This window comes from Pseudophryne corroboree, chromosome 10 (assembly GCF_028390025.1).
Source record: "Pseudophryne corroboree isolate aPseCor3 chromosome 10, aPseCor3.hap2, whole genome shotgun sequence".
In the NCBI taxonomy this organism is placed as follows: Eukaryota; Metazoa; Chordata; class Amphibia; order Anura; family Myobatrachidae; genus Pseudophryne; species Pseudophryne corroboree.
The window spans coordinates 381,547,909-381,571,321 of NC_086453.1; the positions used below are offsets into that span (position 1 = coordinate 381,547,909).

Consider the following 23,413-nt stretch of genomic DNA (forward strand, 5'->3'; position numbering starts at 1 on the left):
AGTGGGGGACTGGCCTGCATGGGGAATGAGACAGGGGTGGGTGGGGGACTGGCCTGTATGGGGAAGGAGACAGGGGAGGTGGGGGACTGGCCTGCATGGGGAATGAGACAGGGGTGGGTGGGGGACTGGCCTGTATGGGGAAGGAGACAGGGGTGGGTGGGAGACTGGCCTGCATGGGGCAGGAGACGGGGTGGTATCAGGGGGGGGGGGGGGACTGGCCTGCATGGGGGGGGTGAGACAGGGTGGTATCAGGGGGGGGGGGGGGGGAGAGACAGGGGGGGGGGAGACAGGGTGGTATCAGGGGGGAGGAGACAGGGGGGGGGGTGAGACAGGGTGGTATCAGGGGGGGAGGAGACAGGGGTGGGTGGGGGACTGGCCTGCATGGGGAATGAGACAGGGGTGGGTGGGGGACTGGCCTGTATGGGGAAGGAGACAGGGGAGGTGGGGGACTGGCCTGCATGGGGAATGAGACAGGGGTGGGTGGGGGACTGGCCTGTATGGGGAAGGAGACAGGGGAGGTGGGGGACTGGCCTGCATGGGGCAGGAGACGGGGTGGTATCAGGAGAGGAGCAGGCAGGGCAGGCGGCGGGGACAGGACGCCGGTCAGTGCCAGGAAGGGTGGGCGCAGGATGGCACCGGGCTGGCAGCAGCGCGCCGTCTCACCTGCCTCCTCTCTGGCTCCGGTCCGCTGCCCGTATCCCCCAGGCATGAACCCGATGGCTCCGGCTGTACCTGGAGACGTTGATGTCAGCAGCCCGGGCAGGGGACCAGCGCTGAGACGCTCTCCGCAGTCCCCAGGGCCGCTGGCCGCCCCGATGTTTTCCCGGTACAGGCCGGGCTCCAACTGTCGAGCATTTCCCATCAGAGGCGGCGGAGCATCACCAGGGGCGGGACCAGCTGCTTCAAGCCAATCACATGCTGGAACGGCATGATAGGGGCGTGTATATAATTACGTATTTAGGTGGGCGTGAACTCTACACCACGTTATCAACCGCCGCATGGTCCTAGCGCTTCCGTGTATGTAGTGTCAGTCATTGTATACACACATTATATTATATATCACACATTCACACCCTGTGTCCTATACCATTATATTATATATCACACATACACACCCTGTGTCCTTTACCATTATATTATATATCACACATACACACCCTGTGTCCTATACCATTATATTATATATCACACATACACACCCTGTGTCCTATGCCATTATATTATATATCACACATACACACCCTGTGTCCTATACCATTATATTATATATCACACATACACACCCTGTGTCCTATACCATTATATATCACACATACACACCCTGTGTCCTATACCATTATATTATATATCACAGATACACACCCTCAGTTCTATACCATTATATTATATATCACACATTCACACCCTGTGTCCTATACCATTATATTATATATCACACATACACACCCTGTGTCCTATACCATTATATTATATATCACACATACACACCCTCTGTCCTATACCATTATATTGTATATCACACATACACACCCTGTGTCCTATACCATTATATTATATATCACACATACACACCCTGTGTCCTATACCATTATATTATATATCACACATACACACCCTGTGTCCTATACCATTATATTATATATCACACATACACACCCTGTGTCCTATACCATTATATTATATATCACACATACACACCCTCAGTCCTATACCATTATATTATATATCACACATACACACCCTGTGTCCTATACCATTATATTATATATCACACATACACACCCTCAGTCCTATACCATTATAGTATATATCACACATTCACACCCTGTGTCCTATACCATTATATTATATATCACACATACACACCCTGTGTCCTATACCATTATATTATATATCACACATACACACCCTCTGTCCTATACCATTACATTGTATATCACACATACACACCCTGTGTCCTATACCATTATATTATATATCACACATACACACCCTGCGTCCTATACCATTATATTATATATCACACATACACACCCTCTGTCCTATACCATTATATTGTATATCACACATACACACCCTGTGTCCTATACCATTATATTATATATCACACATACACACCCTGTGTCCTATACCATTATATTATATATCACACATACACACCCTGTGTCCTATACCATTATATTATATATCACACATACACACCCTGTGTCCCTATACCATTATATTATATATCACACATTCACACCCTGTGTCCTATACCATTATATTATACTAGGTGCTTCATCGCGCCCTACGGGCGCTCTTCACACCGTCGCAAGGGGCTACGCCCCCTTAACCCTTGCATGCCTTTCTGGGGTTCAATATTTGTATTATATGGAGTATTACCTGCATTCCTTTGTTAGTGGTTAAATATTGCACAATGAAATTGCGTGCGATGGTGAAGGAGGCGCAGCCCCTTGCGACGGCGTGAACAGCACCTGCAGGGCATGATGTACTAAATGTAGCGGGTGCGGGGGGGACTGCGGATGGGGGAGGGTGTCTGTAGATGCTGCGGGTGGAGGGGAGGCGGAAGCGGGGGGGGGGCCCAGATGGGGAAGGGTCGGGAGGTGCAGCGGATGGGGGAGGGGCAGAGGAGTGGGGGCTGAAGATGGGGGAGAGGTCCGGAGGCACTGCAGGTGGGGGAGGGGCAGGGGTGCCACGGGTGTGAGAGGGGCAGGTACAGGTGGTGCGGCAGATGGGGAAGGGGGTCTCGAGGCGCTGCAGGTGGTGGAGGGGCAGGTGTGGGGGTGCCGTGGGTGGGGGAGGGGTGGGTGAGGGGGGGACCAGGGATTGTGGAGGGTGTCTGCAGATGCTGCGGGTGGAGGGGGGGCAGGTGTGGGGGGAGACATATATGGGGGGGTGGATGGTGGAGGGGGCCTGGAGGTGCTGTGGGTGGTGGAGGGGCGGGGGAGTGGGAGCTGCGAGTGGTGTAGGGAGTCTGGAGGCACAGCGTGTGGGGGAGGGGAAGGTACGGAGGTGTGGTGCATTGGGGAGGGGTCTGGAGGCGCTGCGGGTACTGTACCTGCCAAAAAGGTAGTTGGAGGGTATGCAGTAACAGGGCCAGGACAGGGGTGACAGGGTCAGAACAGGGGTGACAGGGTCAGGACAGGGGTGACAGGGTCAGGACAGGGGTGACAGGGTCAGAACAGGGGTGACGGTGCCAGGACAGGGGTGACGGGGCCAGGACAGGGGTGACGGGGCCAGGACAGAAATGATAGGGACAGAATAGGGGTGACATGGCCAGGGTAGGGGCGGCATGACCAGGACAGGGGTGACAGGGTCAGAACAGGGGTGACAGGGCCAGGACAGGGGTGACAGGGCAAGAGTAGGGGCGACAGGACCAGGACAGGGGTGACAGGGACAGGATAGGGTGACATGGCCAGGGTAGGGGCAGCAGGACCAGGACTGGGGTGACAGGGCCAGCATAAGGGTGAAAGGGCCAGGATACGGGTGACAGGGCAAGGCCAGGGGTGACAGGGACATGACAGAACACAGGGCACGGGAGAGATTGGTATTAGGGACAGAACAGTGGTGACAGACAGATGTGTCTTACCGGAGTCACTGCTGCTGGCTGCTGCTGTTCCACTCCAACCTGTTGGGATCTGCTGCTGGTGGAGACTTGGCATGGCTGACTCTCTCAGGCTGGAGTCCTGCTTCCTCTGCCCGTCCGCATCCCTCCCCCCCACTCCTCAGTCACACACCGCGGACCTCGCGCGGCTGCCGGGCACTGTCGTTAGGGGAGACTGGGAGTGACTGGTTAGCCCCCAGGAGACGCTGCGGCTGGAGGGAGGAGGGGGTCATAGCATGCACGCGGTGTGGACCTCGCGGCTGCCGGGCACTGTGGTAAGGGGAGACTGGGAGTGACTGGTTAGCTCCCAGGAGACGCTGCGGCTGGAGGGAGGAGGGGGTCGGAGCCTGCAAACAGCACGGACTTCTGCAGCGCTATCCGCCGGCTAAAGTGTGTGAAGGAGCTGGGCGCACCTCACTGCGGGCGGCAGCGCTGCAGATAGCGGTAGGGTTGCCGGGACTGGAGATAACAGAGGCAGTACGGAACCTGCACAGCGGCAGGTGCCCCACAAAACTGCAGCGAAGAAGCGTGGAGTGTGCCAGAAAGTGACGCTCCTCCGCGCCAGAGAGACCCTGCTGAGTATGCTGATGTGGGGGTTCAAGCACACAGTGAGCCGGTGCCCATCTGTCTGTACGGCATACCCCCTCACACACCCCCATACCTCCCCACTGTCCCGATTTTCGCGGGACAGTCCCATTTTTTTTTAGTCTGTCCCGCAGTGTCCCCCGGTGTGGAGGGGGGGGGGGGGGGGTCAGTTGGGAAGCTCCTGAACTCACTGTTCTGCTTAGCAGAGCAGCGGTGAATAGATTCACACAGCGTCTATTTAGCAGAGACAGAGGGAGAGGGGGCATCAGGGGGTACGGATTAAGGGGGGGTTCCGGCAGCGGAGCTGGATTAAGGGGGGGGGGCAGGGGGTACGTACCGTGGGCCCCACAGTTTTAGGGGCCTCCCCGGCTGGAGTAGCTCTGTCCCAGCTCTGAAGCTCCCCCTCCTGCCAGCAGCAGCATTGTGCTACAGTCAGCACACGCTGCTGCGTGTTGGCAGGTCTGTGGTGTTGCCTGCTTTCTTCTGCCTGTGCGGGTGTGTAGGGGGGAGCGACCACCCCCTCTGGATTTACCCCTGAGAGGCCAAAATCCCATTTAAAAAAAATCTCTGGAATTTGCATAAAGGGTCGTGGCCACGCGGTCCACGATTAGGCCACGCCTACAAACCCACAGCAGGCACAGCAATGAGATAGGGCCCCCCTGGTTCAAGTGCCCTGGGCCCCCCGGACTCATAATCCGCCCCTGGGGGCATGCCAGCAGCTCACAGAGCGCTGGGCATGCCCCCTCACTGACTAAAACGTGGGCCCTCCCGTTAAGCCACGCCCCTTTTGTTGACCACACCCCCTTTTCGACGCCTGTGTGTCCCTCCTTCTGCCTGAAGAAAGCTGGGAGGTATGCACCCCTGTCTGCCTGAAGAAAGCTGGGAGGTATGCACCCCTGCCTGTGCCATGCCCATACCATCTGCTTCTGCTCCTAGTCTCCTATAGATTTGCCCAGATCTGTGACTCATTTGACTAACTCCGCCCAGTGTTGTGACTCCGCCCAGCGTTAGGAGATTATATATCACACATACACACCCTGTGTCCTCTACCATTATATTATATTATATTATATATCACACATTCACACCCTGTGTCCTATACTATTATATTATATATCACACATTCACACCCTGTGTCCTATACTATTATATTATATATCACACATTCACACCCTGTGTCCTATACCATTATATTATATATCACACATACACACCCTCAGTCCTATCCTATACCATTATATTATATATCACACATTCACACCCTGTGTGCTATACAATTATATTATATTTTATATCACACATTCACACTATTGTCCTATACCATTATATTATATTATATATCACACATACACACCCTGGGGTATATTTACTAAGGTCCCGATTTTGACCAAGATGGTGTTTTTTCATCAAAGTGTCATCTCGGGAATTTACTAAACTCAAATCTCGGCAGTGATGAGGGCATTCGTATTTTTTTGGAAGTCCAAGAAAAAAAATACGAATGAATACACCATCGGTCAAATACGCCTGAAATTTGGTAGAACTCGGTCATTTACTAATAAGTGTAATTCACAAACACTGCCGGCAATAGCCAAACACTGCCGTGAAAAAATACAAATCGTAAAAAAGTGCTATAAAAAAACAGACCTGCTTTTTTTTTACCGTGTTCTGATAGGCATACACGGATCCATGAGATCCGTGCATGTTTATCAGTGGGAAGGGGTGGGAAAGTGTTAATTTTAAAAAAAAAATGTGTAGGGTCCCCCCTCCTAAGCAAAACCAGCCTCGGGCTCATTGAGCCGGTCCTGGTTGTAAAAATATGGGGAAAAAAGTGACAGGGGTTCCCCCATATTTAATCAAGCAGCACCGGGCTCTGCGCCTGGTCCTGGTTCCAAAAATACGGGGGACAAAAAGCGTAAGGGTCCCCCGTATTTCTGAAACCAGCACCGGGCTCCACTAGCCAGATACATAATGCCACAGCCGAGGGACACTTTTATATTGGTCCCTGCGGCCCTGGCATTACATACCCAACTAGTCACCCCATGGCCGGGGTACCCTGGAGGAGTGGGAACCCCTTAAATCAAGGGGTCCCCCCCTCCAGCCTCCCAAGGGCCAGGGGTGAAGCCAGAGGCTGCCCCCCCCATCCAAGGGCAGCGGATGGGGGGCTGATAGCCTTTTTGACAAATTTTGAATATTGTTTTTAGTAGCAGTACTACAAGTCCCAGCAAGCCTCCCCCGCAAGCTGGTACTTGGAGAACCACAAGTACCAGCATGCGGTTGAAAACCGGGCCTGCTGGTACCTGTAGTACTACTACTAAAACAATACCCCAATAAAAACAGAAGACACACACCTTGAAAGTAAAAGTTTAATTCGTACATCCACACCTCCAAACATACATACTTACCTATGTTCACACGAGGGTCGGTCCTCTTCTCCATGTAGAATCCATGGGGTACCTGTTGGAAAAATTATACTCACATAATCCAGTGTAGATCGGTCCTCTTCTGTTCTATTTGTGATCCACGTACTTTGCAAAATAAAAAAACGGACACCCGACCACGCACTGGAAGGGGCCCCATGTTTTCACATGGGACCCCTTTCCCCGACTGCCAGGAACCCCCCCTGACAGAAGTCTTCAGCCGCCGATTTTCCGGACCTTCTTGCTTCTGGCTCTGTAAGGGGGACGGCGGCGCGGCTCCGGGAACGGACGACGAGGTCGGGTCCTGTGTGCGATCCCTCTGGAGCTAATGGTGTCCAGTAGCCTAAGAAGCCTAAGCTACCACCACTTAGGTAGGTTCGCTTCTTCTCCCCTTAGTCCCTCGCTGCAGTGAGCCTGTTGCCAGCAGGTCTCACTGTAAAATAAAAAACCTAAATTATACTTTCTTTCTAGGAGCTCAGGAGAGCCCCTAGTGTGCATCCAGCTCAGCCGGGCACAGAAATCTAACTGAGGCTTGGAGGAGGGTCATGGGGGGAGGAGCCAGTGCACACCAGATAGTCCTAAATCTTTCTTTAGATGTGCCCAGTCTCCTGCGGAGCCGTCTATTCCCCATGGTCCTTACTGAGTTCCCAGCATCCACTAGGACGTCAGAGAAATAATACCAATTCATACTACAGTGCACAGTAGTCTCCATTATTCAAATTACGCCACACAGTAGCGCCACTACACCAGGTAGTGCCCCTTTTACACATTACGACAGACAGTTACCCTTTTTACACATTACGGCAGATAGTCCCCCTTTTTACACATTACGGCAGACAGTTTCCCCTTTTTACACATTACGGTAGACAGCGTTCCCCTTTTTACACACATTACAGCAGACAGCGTCCTCCTTTTTACACATTACGGCAGACAGCGTCCCCTTTTTACACACATTATGGCAGACAGTGTAGCCTTTTTACACATTACGGCAGACAGCGTCCCCTTTTTTACACATTACGGCAGACAGTGTACCCTTTTTACACATTACAGCAGCCAGTCCCCCTTTTTACACATTACGGCAGACAGCGTCCCCCTTTTTAAACATTACGGCAGACAGCGTCCCCTTTTTAAACACATTACGGCAGACAGTGTCCCCTTTTTACACATTACGGCATACAGCGTCCCCTTTTTTACACATTACGGCAGACAGCATACACTTTTTACACATTATGGCAGACAGCGTCCCCTTTTTACACAGTACGGCAGACAGCATCCCTGGCAGGCACCCCCCCCCCCTTCCCCACACACGCTGACTGTTGGCCTCAGTAGTCAGTACTGCTGGAGGTGAGGCCAACAATCAGTGTGTGTGTGTGTGGGGGGGGAGGCCAACACTGGCAGGCGCACTGATTCATTCAAACCCCCCCCCCTCTCCCCCCGGGAGGCACATACCACAGATCGGCGCCTCTCCTCTCTGTGTGGCTGCTGGGAAGCTGGCTAGAAGTGAAATCCAGTCCACGCGGTTCACTGCGCTGCTGCTGCCTGACTCCTTGTCCGTAGACTTAGCCGGTCCAGCAGCGGTGCAGCCCGCTCAGTCACCCGGCCTCCGCGCTCAGTCTCCCCGGCTGCCTGCTGGTCACATGCACACTGGAGGAGGGAGGGGGGGCTACTGTTGGCGTGAGCCGGCTCTGGTCCCAGCGGCAGCTGTCAAATCAGCGTGCGCTGACAGGCTGCTGGGGCCAGGCCGGCACAAATTAAAAAAAATTAAATAAAATCCTCTGCCGCTAAGTGTGTGACACAGCGCACTATGCGCTCCCAACGCAAGTGCGCTGTGTGCAAGGCACACTTAGCCCACACCAAGTTACGGCTCTGCCTCATACCATCCCTCATGGGGGTAAATTTACTAAGGTGGGAGATTTTTAGAACTGGTGATGTTGCCCATAGCAACCAATCAGATTCTACTTAACATTTGTCTAGCTGCTTCTAGAAGATAATAGATACAATCTGATTGGTTGCTATGGGCAACATCACCAGTTCTAAAAATCTCCCATCTTAGTAAATTTACCCCATGGAGTCTGTTTCTGATCATTTGAGTAGACACATGCACATTTGTGGCTTGCTGGAGGTCATTTTGCAGGGCTCTGGCAGTGCTCCTCCTGTTCCTCCTTGCACAAAGGCGGAGGTAGCGGTCCTGCTGCTGGGTTGTTGCCCTCCTACGGCAGAGCCGTCTTAACAGCAGTATAGGCCCCTGGGCACAGCAATGCACTGGGCCCCCTATCCATCCTCCAGAGGTAGGGATTTGGGGTGCTATCAGTGGCGGTAGGGAGTGTTCTATCTTCCGCTCACATGTAGGACCTGGAGCAGTAATTTCTGCTAATTACTCCTTTACTGCTCAGATGGGGCTAAACTGTAGAAGGGGGCATTGGGCTGAATGAAGAAGCCCTGGTACATGACTTCCAGGGTGGAAGGGGGTGTTTAATATGTAGGGGAGGGTGTATAGTGGAGTGGGCTTAATATTCATCATTTTCCGGTGGGAGGGCAGCTTGCTTGACTGCAGATATCTCAAGTTCCTGAAAACAGATTTCTTAGCTTTAATTGAATAAAAAACGAGAGAGTCCCACCTTTCTGGCGGTACTGGGGACTTAGGTATCAGAGCTCAGGAGCCAGAGCAATTCATCAACGAAAATATAAAACTGCATATTAGGCTTGTGGAGCTGGAGCAGGGACCAGCTGCTTGAAGGCTGATATCTCTGGTTCTGGGCATAACAGAGACAAGCTGCCACTGTCCACCAAAAGGGGAGAGTCTCAGCTTTTGTGATATACCATCAGAAAAACTCTAAGTCAGACAGAACTTGAGATATCTGGCTGGAAAGAACAATTAACAGGCTTGGATGGGGACCACTGCTTTGAAGTCGGATATCTCCAGTTCCCCAGGGCCGATTTTCAAAAATCTGGTACCCCTGGAAAGAGGGGACCCTCAGCTATCAACATAGGGCCCTTATACTCCTGGGGCCCTTGGGCAAGAGCCCATTGAGCCCATATGAAAAGACGGCCTTGTCCTACGGCCTCCTCCACGTCTCCTGATGTACTGGCCTGTCTCCTGGTAGCGCCTCCATGCTCTGGACACTACGCTGACAGACACAGCAAACCTTCTTGCCACAGCTTGCATTGATGTGCCATCCTGGATGAGCTGCACTACCTGAGCCACTTGTGTGGGTTGTAGGGAGGTCATACAGGCACGTGGAGGCCACACACACTACTGAGCCTCATTTTGACTTGTTTTAAGGACATTACATCAAAGTTGGATCAGCCTGTAGTGTGTTTTTCCACTTTAATTTTGAGGGTGACTCCAAATCCAGACCTCCATGGGTTAATAAATTTGATTTCCATTGATCATTTTTGTGTGATTTTGTTGTCAGCACATTCAACTATGTAAAGAACAAAGTATTTAATAAGAATATTTAATTCATTCAGATCTAGGATGTGTTATTTTAGTGTTCCCTTTTATTTTTTTGAGCAGTGTATATATCACACATACACACCCTCAGTCCTATACCATTATATTATATATCACACATACACACCCTGTGTCCTTGTGGCCGGAGAGGCCCCAGCCACGAGGAAAGTGGCCGCTGCGGCACTGAAGGGGTTAACCCCTAGTGCCCGGCGCCATTTTAAAGACAATGGGCGCTTGGCGCCAGCTTTAAAATGTATTGGGCGCTAGGCGCCGTGTGTCATAAATGTTTAAAATATGTATTTTTCAATGTGTGCCGTGGTCCCGGACCTCTCCGGAGACCACGGCAGTGAGGGCAGCCCCCGGCGCGCTGAGCAGAGTGTGCGCGCCGGGGGAGAGGGGAGCCGCTGATCGCCAGAGTCCGGGAGCTCCGCTCCCGGCAGCGGTCAGTGCAGCCCCTGGCGCACTAGCTGTGTGCGCGCCGGGGAGAAGGGAGAGCCGCTGCAGGCGGGAGATCCACTCCCGCTGCAGCGCTCTCTGTGTGTGCCGCCGCTGGGGGCCGGGAGCTCTGCTCCCGGCGCCTCAGCCCATCACAGGTGGCCAGCCGCGGCAGCCGGGACGAACGTCCCGGGCTGCTGGGCGGCAAGGGGGGTGCGCCGCAGCCCGGCTCCCCGCCGGACGCTGCGGCGAGGCCACAAGTCAGCGCCGTTCATGGGGGACCGGGCTAGCCGGCTCCCTAGCGGCGTGGGTGTAATTAGGCTGGTGAGCGCTGGGGTCCGGGAGCTACGCTCCCGGCACCTCAGCGCTGCAACAGACTCAGAGCCATGGCGGCCGCGACAAGTGTCCCGGGCCGCCGGGCTTCGGCTCAGGGGGGTGCGCCGCACCGTGCGGCGGGGCCAGTGAAATAGTGCCACACTGGGGAGACAGGGAGAGCCAGCTCCCTGGACCCCAGTGGCAGGCAGGTAGGCTGGAGGATGGGGGAAGCCAGCCCCATACCTCCAGCACCGAGAGAGAGAGAGCCCTAGCAGCCAGGCTGCAGGGCTAGGGGAGCCAGCGCTGGGCACAGTATTTAAAAACAAAACATTGTGTTAAATATAATAAAAAGTACAGTGTATTGTAAGGCACTGCAGTGCCTGAGTATGTAGAGTCTGTGCAGGGCACAGACTCAGTGTATATTTAAAGGGAAACACATGTATTTAAATGTGATGTATTTAAAGGTAAATTGCACTTACTTGGTTGTGTGTCCCAGGAGGGGGGAATCCATGGCTGTGCAGGCTGATGGATTCTCCCAGACCTCTTCCCGAAAAACGGAATGCTTTCCCATCCAGCCTCACACTTTAAAGGGGCATTGGGAGAAAGAGAAGAAGCTCAGCTTTGAAACAAGCTGAGTGGTTTCTTGGAGCTCCATGGAGGTCACCCGTGGTGGCCTGGAAACCTGGACCGGGGAGCCAGGCTGCCCAGCTCTGGAGCCCAAATCCAGGCTGCAGGCAGTGGGCTAGGTCCCAGGCAGGTTTCTGGAAGTCAGTTTAGGAGGGAAAACTTCCCCCCAGCCTAGACTGAACGGCACCGGGGCGTATCCTGATCCTCCAAGATGGGATAGTCAAAGGAGAACGACCACTCCCCACTGTCCATAGGGAACATGTGACCAAGGCATGCACAGCTCATGGGTAAACATTGATTGGTTGTACACCACAGGGCGGGCTTACCCCCTGTGGTAATGTGTATCGGAGTGGGATAAAAGGAGGGCAGTTGGCCCATAGGTATTGTAGTTGTACCATCTTTATTCTGCTGAAACATCTGATTGTATGCTGTTGCCCCTAGCAATAGGGAAGAGTCTTTTTAAAGGTTATCATTGAGCAAATAAATATCATTGCCTCAAGAAGATTGCTTCATCTTGTGACCTACAGGGTTATGCCAACCATAGCCCCGTCCTCCGGCTGTCCAGGGAAGCACCTAACGTCTCCAAGTTCCGCCTTCCGCCAGCTACCGGTAGAGGCCTAGCAAGTGGCTAGTGGGGATTCGTCAACACCACACAGGTGTGGTAAGGCAGTGCGCCGGCACATACAGAGCAGAACCGTGGTTCCAAACGCCACGGCCGGTTAGGAGTTTGGTGGTGGCAGCATAAACCCGCCCACAACGCAGTGGGTAGAGTCAGTAACAGGCGGTTACTGACGGTAAGCGGGAATCCCCTATGTGGTCAGGCCTCGTGTGACTTGACCTTCCATTCTGTGCGCAGCCAGCGGGACGCGAAAGCGGCGAGTGCTTTCGTACGGGACCGTCCTGTCACAGTCCTATACTATTATATTATATTATATATCACACATTCACACCCTGTGTACTATACCATTATATTATATATCACACATTCACACCCTGTGTCCTATACCATTATATTATATATCACACATACCCACCCTCAGTCCTATACCATTATATTATATATCACACATACACACCCTGTGTCCTATACCATTATATTATATATCACACATACACACCCTCAGTCCTATACCATTATATTATATATCACACATACACACCCTGTGTCCTATACCATTATATTATATATCACACATACACACCCTGTGTCCTATACCATTATATTATATATCACACATACACACCCTCAGTCCTATACCATTATATTATATATCACACATACACACCCTGTGTCCTATACCATTATATTATAGATCACACATACACACCCTCAGTCCTATACCATTATATTATATATCACACATACACACCCTGTGTCCTATACCATTATATTATATATCACACATACACACCCTGTGTCCTATACCATTATATTATATATCACACATACACACCCTGTGTCCTATACCATTATATTATATATCACATATACACGCCCTGGCCAAAATTTACTAAGAATTCGAGTTTGTCCGATTTGTGTTTTTTTTTCTAAGTCCCAATCCGGGAATTCACTAAGCACCAATCTCGGCAGTGTTTGGACTATTCGTAATGGTTTGATTAGCAAAGCTCAGAAATACGAATGAATAGACCATTGGTCAAACACGGCTGTTATTTCATACAATACGGGCATTCACTATTCATTCGTATTTGGGTGTTAGTCTCTGAGTGCTCAACTGCGGGTGTATTTTTTTGCGATTCGTTAAAAAAAGCAGCAAAAAAATAGACCTGCTTTTTCCAGGCGAGTTTGGATAATCATGCACGGATCAGTGAGATCTGTGCATGTTTATCAATGGGAAAGAGTCTGTTTACTGTAAAATCGTGAAAAAAAAATGAGTGGGGTCCCCCCTCCTAAGCTAAACCAGCCTCGGGCTCTTTGAGCCAGTCCTGGTTGAAAAAATATGGGGGGAAAATTGACAGGGGTTCCCCCATATTTGATCAACCAGCACCGGGCTCTGCGCCTGGTCCTGGTGCAAAAAATACGGGGGACAAAAAGCGTAGGGGTCCCCCGTATTTTTGAACCAGCACCGGGCTCCACTAGTCAGAGAGATAATGCCACAGCCGGGGGACACTTTTATATAGGTCCCTGCGGCCCTGGCATTAAATCACTAACTAGTCACCCCTGGCCGGGGGTACCCTGGAGGAGTGGGAACCCCTTAAATCAAGGGGTCCCCCCCCTCCAGCCACCCAAGGCCCAGGGGTGAAGCCCGAGGCTGTCCCCCCCATCCATGGGCTACGGATGGGGGGCTGATAGCCAAGTGTAAAATAAAAGAATATTGTTTTTTGCACAAGAACTACAAGTACCTGCAAGCCTTTGCAAAGTACGTGGATTATACAAAGGAAAGAAGATACCCTGGATTATGTGAGTATAATTTTTTTCACAGGTACCCCTAGGATTCTACATGGAGAAGAGGACCGAGCCACGTGTGAACATACAGATGTGTCCACATACATCTTTGCTATATCCCGCCATGTATGGCACAGTTTTGCATGCCATGGACTCAGAGATTTAGCTATGCCTTGTGATTTGTCTTAATTTTCTTCTTTATAATGTTACTTTATACATATTCTATTATGGCAAACCAAAATTTTTAAATACATCCACTCGCTACTCATAAAAAACAGCTTAGCCGTGTTTTGCATGTTGTGCCTAATTGGTAAAAAAGCAAAGATGTAAGTGGACACATCTGTAGGTAAGTATGTATGTTTGGAGGTGTGCATGTATGTAATAAACTTATACTATCACGGTGTGTGTGTTCTGTTTTTTTTTGTTGGGTATATTTTTAGTAGTAGTACTACAGGTACCAGCGGGCCCGGTTTTCCACCACATGCTGGTACTTGTGGTTCTCCAAGTACCAGCTTGCGGGGGAGGCTTGCTGGGATTTGTAGTACTGTTACTTAAAACAATATTCTCTTTTTTTACACAAGGCTATCAGCCCCCCATCCGCCGCCCTTGGATGGGGGGGACAGCCTCGGGCTTCACCCCTGGCCCTTGGGTGGCTGGAGGGGGGGGGGACCCCTTGATTTAAGGGGTTCCCACTCCTCCAGGGTACCCCGGCCAGGGGTGACTAGTTGGGTATGTAATGCCAGGGCCGCAGGGACCAGTATAAAAGTGTCCCCCGGCTGTGGCATTATGTACCTGGCTAGTGGAGCCCGGTGCTGGTTTCAAAAATATGGGGGACCCCTACGCTTTTTGTCCCCCGTATTTTTGGAACCAGGACCAGGCGCAGAGCCCAGTGCTGGTTGTTGAAATATGGGGGAACCCCTGACATTTTTTCCCCCATATTTTTTCAACCAGGACCGGCTCAAAGAGCCCGAGGCTGGTTTTGCTTAGGAGGGGGGACCCCACGCATTTTTTTTTCCGAATTTAAACTATTTTTATTTTTTTTAAAGATGCACAATGAAACCCTGAACGGATCTCACAGATCCGGCCGAGTTTCATTGCTGTAATGTCGGCAGTGTTTTACTGTTCACTCCCGTAAAACACTGCCAAAAAATACGAATGACATCGACATCGGAAAATACGAAAATGTAAAATACGGCAGCTTAGTAAATGAGGCGTAATAAATTCAAAAAGTTGCACAATAACACATTCGATGTCATTCGTGATGAATCTCCCTCCAAATCGGCACAAATACGAATTTTAGTAAATATACCCCCCTGTATCCTATACCATTATATTATATATCACACATACACACCCTGTGTCCTATACTATTTTCTCTTATGTCCTAGAGGATGCTGGGGTCTCCAAAAGGACCATGGGGTATAGACAGGATCCGCAGGTGCATTGGGCACACTAAAGAGACTTTAACTGGGTGTAAACTGGCTCCTCCCTCTATGCCCCTCCTCCAGACCTCAGTTAGACTTTGTGCCCAGGAGTGACTGGACACACACTAGGGGAGCTCTACAGAGTTTCTCAAGAAAGACTTTTGTTAGTTTTTTTTATTTTCAGGGAGACCTGCTGGCTACAGGCTCCCTGCATCGTGGGAGTGAGGGGAGAGAAGTCAGACCTACTTCTACTTAGTTTAAGGGCTCTGCTTCTTAGGCTACTGGACACCATTAGCTCCAGACGGTTCGATCACTTGGTGCGCCTAGCTGCTTGTTCCCGGAGCCACGCCGTCACCCCCCTCACAGAAGCCAGAAGAAAGAAGCCGGGTGAGTATTAGAAGAACAGAAGACTTCAGTGACGGCAGAAGACTTCAGTAATGGAGGTACAGCGCAGCGGTAGCGCTGCGCTCCATGCTCCCACACAATTCACCAACGCTTGTCACTGGGTGCAGGGCGCTGGGGGGGGGGGGCGCCCTGGGCAGCAGTTATTGAGGGTTTTGGCTGACAAAAAAGGCCTATACGGTGTCCGATCATGGTATAGGGGACCCCCGCCAGTTTGCAGATTCAAATTTTAGCGGGCTACAGCGCGCCTGGAAGGGGGCGTGGCTTAGCCGCACATTGCTCACCAGCGCCATTTTCTTGTATCTCTTCAGTGCTGCAGAGACGCTGGCCCGGTCCTCCACGCTCCTGCAAGTACGGGGAGGAAAAACGGGGGGGGGGGGGGGGGGCACATACATTTGGTGCTTTTTCATTTTATGTTAACAGTGTTGATCATATTACTGGCTTGTGTTAGTGTATGGGCGCTGGGGTGTGAGCTGGCATACGCTCTCTGTGTCTCTCCCGAAGGGCTTCTCTGTGGGTCTGTCCCCGGGCTTGTGGACTGTGTGAGTGTGGGGGTGTCGGCACGAGGAGTCGACATGTCTGAGCCTGGGTGTTCCTCCCCGGAGGAAGTTGTGGGGGCTGCAGAAAAGGATTTGAGTATGTGTCTGTCGGCACAGCCGACTGCTGATTGGATGACTATGCTGAGTACACTGAATGCTAATGTGGCTTTATTGTCAAAGAGGCTGGACAAATCTGATTCTCAGACACAAACATGGAGACAGTCGGTGGAGGGCGCCTTGTCTCAGGTACAAACAGTCTCAGGGTCACAGAAGCGTGCTTTTAACCAGATGGCAGATACAGGTACCGACACGGACTCTGACTCCGATGTCGATTTAAATGAGGCTTCTTTGCATCCACGGGTTGTCAAGAGTATTCAGTACATGATTATAGCCATTAAAGAGGTTTTACATATATCTGAGGAACCTGCCGTTCCTGACACAAGAGTTTGTTTATTTAAGGGGAAAAGACCTGAGGTGACGTTTCCCCCCTCTCATGAAATGAACGCTCTTTGTGAAAAGGCTTGGGAGTCGCCTGAAAAACGGTGGCAGATTCCCAAGCGGATTTTGATGGCATATCCTTTTCCCTCTGACGATAGGGAAAAATGGGAGTCGTCTCCAAATGTGGACAAGGCTCTATCCCGATTGTCCAAGAAGGTGGCGCTTCCGTCTCCGGACACGGCTGCCCTCAAGGATACGGCGGATCGCAAGCTGGAGACGACTTTGAAGTCCATTTTCGTCAATACTGGTGCATTGCTCAGACCTGCTGTGGCGTCGGTATGGGTGAGTAGTGCTATTGCTAAGTGGGCTGAAAATTTGGCTTCTGATATGGATGCTCTTGATAAAGATAATATTCTTTTGACTCTCGGTTATATTAAGGACGCTGCAGATTACCTAAAGGATGCGGCGAGGGATGTTGGCCTCTTGGGATCAAGAGCCAATGCCATGGCGATTTCGGCCAGAAGGGCGCTGTGGATTCACCAATGGAATGCTGATACCGACTCCAAGAAGAATATGGAAGCTCTCCCTTTTAAAGGTAGTGTCTTGTTCGGTGAAGGCCTGGCTGACCTGGTGTCGACCGCTACAGCGGGTAAGTCATCTTTTCTTCCTTATGTTCCCACACAACAGAAGTAGGCACCCCATCAGCAGATGCAGTCCTTTCGGCGTAATAAATACAAAAGAAGTAAGGGCTCGTCCTTCCTCGCTTCAAAGGGTAGAGGAAGGGGAAGGAAGTCGACTGCAGTATCAGGCGCCCAGGACCAAAAGTCCTCCCCCGCCTCTACCAAGTCCACCGCATGACGCTGGGGCTTCCCTTTGGGAATCCCTACCGGTGGGGGTCCGTCTCCGATTCTTCAGTCAGGTCTGGGTTCGTTCGGCTCTGGATCCTTGGGTCTTAGACATAGTGTCCCAAGGGTACAGACTGGAGTTTCAGGAGATGCCCCCCAACCGGTTTTTCGTGTCGGCCTTGCCAACTTCTCTTTCCGAAAGAGAGGTGGTAAGGGATGCGATACAAAAGTTGTGTCAACAGAGGGTCGTGGTGCCGGTTCCCCCGTCAGATCGGGGAAAAGAGTTCTATTCGAGCCTCTTTGTGGTTCCGAAGCCAGACGGTTCGGTCAGACCGATTCTGAACCTAAAATCCCTCAATCCATACTTGAAAACTTTCAAGTTCAAGATGGAGTCTCTTTGAGCGGTGATCTCCAGCCTCGAAGGGAGGGATTTTATGGCGTCAGTCGACATAAAGGATGCCTACTTACACATCCCGATATTCCCTCCTCATCAAGCCTTCCTGAGGTTCGCGTTACAGGAGTGTCATTACCAATTTCAGGCGTTGCCGTTTGGACTTTCCACGGCGCCGAGGGTTTTCACCAAGGTAATGGCAGAAATGATGGTCCTCCTGCGCAAGCAAGGGGTCACAATTATCCCATACTTGGACGATCTCCTGATAAAGGCGAGGTCCAAGGAGAAGTTGTTAAGAAATGTGGATCTCTCCTTGTCGGTTCTGCAACGACACGGTTGGGTTCTAAATTTGCCAAAGTCTCAGTTGATCCCGACCACTCGGCTGCCCTTCCTGGGCATGATTCTAGACACAGAGTTACAGAGAGTGTTTCTTCCAGAGGACAAAGCCCTGGAAATACAGACAATGGTCATGGAGCTTCTGAGACCGACAAGGGTGTCAATTCATCAATGCACTCGGGTACTAGGGAAGATGGTTGCGGCTTACGAAGCCATTCCGTTTGGCAGGTTTCATGCCCGGGTGTTTCAGTGGGATCTGCTGAACAAATGGTCCGGGTCTCACCTGCACATGCATCGGAAAATCAGTCTGTCCTCCAGGGCCAGGATTTCTCTCATGTGGTGGCTGCAAAGCTCTCACCTTCTAGAGGGACGCAGATTCGGAATCCAGGACTGGGTCCTGCTGACAACAGATGCAAGTCTCCGAGGCTGGGGCGCAGTCACGCAAGGAAGAAATTTCCAGGGAAAATGGTCAAACCAGGAGTCTTGTCTCCACATAAATGTTCTCGAGCTAAGAGCCATTTACAACGGCCTCCTACAAGCGAAGAGCCTTCTTCAGGGTCGTCCTGTCCTGATCCAGTCGGACAACATAACAGCAGTGGCGTATGTAAACCGCCAAGGCGGAACAAGGAGCAGGGTGGCTATGGCAGAGGCCACAAGAATCCTTCGCTGGGCGGAACAGCACGTGAGCGCTCTGTCAGCAGTCTTCCTTCCGGGCGTGGACAACTGGGAAGCAGACTTCCTCAGCAGACACGATCTCCATCCGGGAGAGTGGGCTCTTCATCAAGAGGTATTTGCGGAAGTGACAGGGCGTTGGGGACTTCCTCTGATAGACATGATGGCGTTTCGCCTCAACAAAAAGCTTCCGAGGTATTGTTCCAGGTCACGAGACCCCCAAGCCAGTGCAGTGGACGCCCTGGTAACTCCGTGGGTGTTGCAGTCGGTGTATGTGTTCCCTCCGCTTCCTCTCATTCCAAAGGTGCTGAGGATCGTACGACGAACAAGGGTTCAGGCAATACTTGTCGTTCCAGATTGGCCACGGAGGGCCTGGTATCCGGATCTTCAGGAATTGCTAGTAGAAGATCCTTGGCCGCTTCCTCTAAGAGAGGACCTGTTACTACAGGGGCCCTGCGTGTTTCCGGACTTACCGTTGCTGCATTTGACGGCGTGGAAGTTGAACGCCAAATCCTAGCTCGGAAGGGTATTCCCGAGGAGGTCATCCCCACTCTCCTTAAAGCTAGCAAGGAGGTCACGGCGAAACATTATCACCGTATTTGGAGAAAATATGTGTCGTGGTGTGAAGCCAAGAAAGCTCCTACGGAGGAATTTCGGCTGGGTCGTTTCCTTCATTTTTTGCAGACAGGCGTCGATGCAGGCCTGAAATTGGGTTCCATCAAAGTGCAGATTTCGGCTTTATCTATTTTCTTTCAAAAAGAATTGTCCGTCCTTCCAGAGGTTCAGACTTTCGTGAAGGGATTGCTGCATATCCATCTTCCATTTGTGCCACCCGTGGCGCTGTGGGATCTTGAAGTGGTGTTGCAGTTCCTTATGTCTCACTGGTTTGAACCTTTGCGTAAGGTTGAGTTAAAGTTTCTCACTTGGAAAGTGGTCATGCTTTTAGCTCTGGCGTCTGCCAGGCGAGTGTCGGAGTTGGCGGCCTTGTCTCACAAGAGTCCTTATTTGATATTCCATTCGGATAGGGCGGAATTGAGGACTCGTCAACAATTTCTGCCGAAGGTGGTTTCTTCTTTTCACATTAACCAACCTACTGTGGTGCCTGTGGCTACGGACGCTGTGGTGGTTCCAAAATCTCTTGATGTTGTTAGAGCTTTGAAAATTTACGTCGCCAGGACGGCTCTTACCAGGAAAACAGAGGCTTTGTTTGTCCTGTATGCTTCCAACAAGATTGGTCACCCTGCTTCCAAGCAGACCATTGCACGCTGGATTTGTAATACGATTCAGCATGCTCATTCTTCGGCTGGGTTGCCATTGCCGAAGTCGGTAAAAGCCCATTCCACCAGAAAGGTGGTCTCATCTTGGGCGGCTGCCTGAGGGGTCTCGGCACTTCAACTTTGCCGAGCAGCTACGTGGTCGGGGTAAAACACTTTTGCTAAGTTCTACAAGTTTGATACCCTGGCTGAGGAGGACCTCGTGTTTGCTCAATCGGTGCTGCAGAGTTGTCCGCACTCTCCCGCCCGGTCTGGAGCTTTGGTATAGACCCCATGGTCCTTTTGGAGTCCCCAGCATCCTCTAGGACGTATGAGAAAATAGGATTTTAATACTTACCGGTAAATCCTTTTCTCTTAGTTCGTAGAGGATGCTGGGCACCCGTCCCAGTGCGGACTCTGTCTGCAGTACTTGTTGATAGTCATTGCTTTTGTTACACAAAGGTTGTGTTTCGGTTATGTTCAGCCTGTTGCTGTTTTTGGTTCCTTAACTGTTTTTTTTTCTTTAAAGCCATGTTGTACGGCGTGTTTGAGGTGTGAGCTGGTATGAATCTCACCTTAGTTTAACAATAAATCCTTTCCTTGAAATGTCCGTCTCCTCTGGGCACAGTTCCTATAACTGAGGTCTGGAGGAGGGGCATAGAGGGAGGAGCCAGTTCACCCCCATTTAAAGTCTTAAAGTGCCCATGTCTCCTGTGGATCCCGTCTATACCCCATGGTCCTTTTGGAGTCCCCAGCATCCTCTACGGACTAAGAGAAAATGATTTACCGGTAGGTATTAAAATCCTATTTTATCTCTCATCAGGTCTGAAGTGCGCCGGCGCATGGCAGACAGCCGACGGCTGTCTTAGCCCTGCGATCGCTGGGCGGGAGGGGGCGTGCTGGCTGCATTTGGCCGGCGGCATTTGTGCGGCTGCCTGAGGGGTCTCGGCACTTCAACTTTGCCGAGCAGCTACGTGGTCGGGGTCAAACACTTTTGCTAAGTTCTACAAGTTTGATACCCTGGCTGATGAGGACCTCGTGTTTGCTCAATCGGTGCTGCAGAGTCGTCCGCACTCTCCCGTCCGGGCTGGAGCTTTGGTATAGACCCCATGGTCCTTTTGGAGTCCCCAGCATCCTCTAGGACGTAAGAGAAAATAGGATTTTAATACCTACCGGTAAATCCTTTTCTCCTAGTCCGTAGAGGATGCTGGGCGCCCGTCCCAGTGTGTACTGTTACTTGCAGTTGTAGGATTGCTGGTTCTATTTGATTACACGTGGGTTGTGTATTAGTTATATTCAGCTTGTTGCTGTGGTTTGTTCATACTGTTATCTGGTTTGCTACTACTCCGGTTGTACGGTATGTTTGTTGTGTGGGCTGGTATGTTTCAGCTTTAGTTTAAACAAAAATCCTTTCCTCGAAAATGTCCGTCTCTCCTGGGCACAGTTCCTATAACTGGGGTCTGGAGGAGGGGCATAGAGGGAGGAGCCAGTTCACACCCAGTTAAAGTCTTTTTAGTGTGCCCAAGCTCCTGCGGATCCCGTCTATACCCCATGGTCCTTTTGGAGTCCCCAGCATCCTCTACGGACTAGGAGAAAAGGATTTACTGGTAGGTATTAAAATTCTATTATATTATATATCACACATACACACCCTGTGTCCTATACCATTATATTATATATCACACATACACACCCTGTGTCCTATACCATTATATTATATATCACACATTCACACCCTGTGTCCTATACCATTATATTATATATCACACATACACACCCTCAGTCCTATGCCATTATATTATATATCACACATACACACCCTCAGTCCTATGCCATTATATTATATATCACACATACACACCCTCAGTCCTATGCCATTATATTATATATCACACATACACACCCTCAGTCCTATACCATTATATTATATATCACACATACACACCCTGTGTCCTATACCATTATATTATATATCACACATTCACACCCTGTGTCCTATACCATTATATTATATATCACACATACACACCCTGTGTCCTATACCATTATATTATATATCACACATACACACCCTGTGTCCTATACCATTATATTATATATCACACATACACACCCTGTGTCCTATACCATTATATTATATATCACACATACACACCCTGTGTCCTATACCATTATATTATATATCACACATACACACCCTGTGTCCTATACCATTATATTATATATCACACATACACACCCTGTGTCCTATACCATTATATTATATATCACACATACACACCCTGTGTCCTATACCATTATATTATATATCACACATACACACCCTGTGTCCTATACCATTATATTATATATCACACATTCACACCCTGTGTCCTATACCATTATATTATATATCACACATTCACACCCTGTGTCCTATACTATTATATTATATGTCACACATTCACACCCTGTGTCCTATACCATTATATTATATATCACACATTCACACCCTGTGTCCTATACCATTATATTATATATCACACATTCACACCCTGTGTCCTATACTATTATATTATATATCACACATACACACCCTGTGTCCTATACCATTATATTATATATCACACATTCACACCCTGTGTCCTATACTATTATATTATATATCACACATTCACACCCTGTATGCTATACTGTTATATTATATATCACACATACACACCCTGTGTCCTATACCATTATATTATATATCACACATTCACACCATTGTCCTATACCATTATATTATATAACACACATACACACCCTGTGTCCTATACCATTATATTATACATCACACCATTATATTAGTGTATACCAGTGTATCTGATATGCCGGATCACCTGGGTCCGCCTGCTGCTGCTACCGCCCCCCCCCCCCCCCCCCCCCCCCCCGTCCTGCCCTCTCCCCAGTGTACATACTGACCCCTTTTTGTTCTTTTTTTTTCCATCTGTACTCTCTGCCTCCAGGGTTGGTCTGGGGGTGCACTTGGCCCCAGATAAATGTATTATATGGCGGTCACTGTGATGCTCCCTGCATTATATGGTAGTCACTGTTATGTTCTCTGTATTATGTGGTGGTCACGGCATTGCTCTCTACATTATTTGATGGTCACTACATTGCTCTCTGCATTATATGGTGGTCACTGTGATGCTCTGTATTATATAGTGGTCACGGCATTGCTCTCTGCATTACATGGCGGTCACTGTGATGCTCCCTGTATTTTATGGCGGTCATTGTGATGCTCCCTG

The 23,413-nt window shown here is 50.3% G+C and overlaps 1 protein-coding gene across 1 annotated transcript in view; it reads right to left on the minus strand.

Moving 5' to 3' along the window:
- PIK3CD (phosphatidylinositol-4,5-bisphosphate 3-kinase catalytic subunit delta) overlaps positions 1-906 on the minus strand; it is an 83,418-nt gene extending 82,512 nt beyond the window's left edge. Inside the window, exon 1 of the mRNA XM_063941864.1 lies at positions 664-906. The gene's annotated coding sequence lies outside the window, so the exon portion shown is untranslated. The remainder of the gene's footprint in view (positions 1-663) is intronic.
- Positions 907-23,413: the final 22,507 nt, after the last annotated feature.